We start from the raw sequence: 1,063 nt of genomic DNA on the forward strand, positions 1-1,063 counted from the left end.
AAACATTTAAAATAACAAATGTTAGTCTGACTTTAAAGAATGCTGTTGTTAGGTACCATAGAGGCTGTACTATCCTCACAGTATGTTTGAACCCATTCTTATGACCACTGTGTCAGTCAGTCTATCTCATTGAGGGTCTTCCTCTTTTTTGGTGACCATTTTCTTTACCAGGGATGGATCCTCCTTATAACAAGTCAAAAGTATGTAAGACAAAGTCTCACCAAAGTATTCTGGCTGTCCTACTTTCAAGGCAGATTTGTTTGTCTGGCATTTAGTGTTCCTTGACAATACCATAATTCAAGGCATCAATTCTTCATCTATCTTCTGTATTTACTGTGCAGCTTTCCTTTACATATGAGACAATTGGAAAATACCGTGGTTTGGGTCAGATTCACCACCATAAAAGTGATATTTTTGCTTTTTAATATTTTAAGAAAGGAGCCTTGGTGGCTGTGTGGAATCAGTTAACTGTTAACTACGAAGTTGACAGTTGGAATCCACCAGCTGTTCCACAGGAGATTGATGAGGTGGTCTACTTCCATTAAGATTTACAGCCTTGGAAAACTACATAAAGTCTCTACAAGTCAGAACTGACTTGATAGCAGTGGGTTTGGTCTAGTTAAGTAACACTTTAAGGAAATCTTTTGCAGCAGATTTGCAGAATGCAATACATCATTGGAATTCCCGGCTGCTGCTTTCAAAGACATTAATTATAGAACTAAGTAAAATGAAATCCTTGACAACTTCCAGATTCTCTCCACCATGTTGCTGATTGGTTTAGTTGCATGTTTTCTTTATGTTGAGTTATATTCCATACTGAAGGCTCTGCTCTTTGTCTTCAGCAGTAAATGCTCGAAGTCCTCTTTGTCTTTACATGCAAGGTCGTATCATCTGCACATCTCAAGTTATTAATGAGTCTTCCAGTAATCCTAATGTCATGTTCTTCTTCATATGTTCCAGCTTCTCAGGTTATTTGCTCAGCATACAGAGTGATAGTACAGTAAAAGGATACAACCCAGATGCACAACTTTCCTAATTTTAAACCACCCAATGTCCCCTTGTT

This window comes from Chrysochloris asiatica, unplaced genomic scaffold, assembly GCF_000296735.1.
Source record: "Chrysochloris asiatica unplaced genomic scaffold, ChrAsi1.0 scaffold00147, whole genome shotgun sequence".
In the NCBI taxonomy this organism is placed as follows: Eukaryota; Metazoa; Chordata; class Mammalia; order Afrosoricida; family Chrysochloridae; genus Chrysochloris; species Chrysochloris asiatica.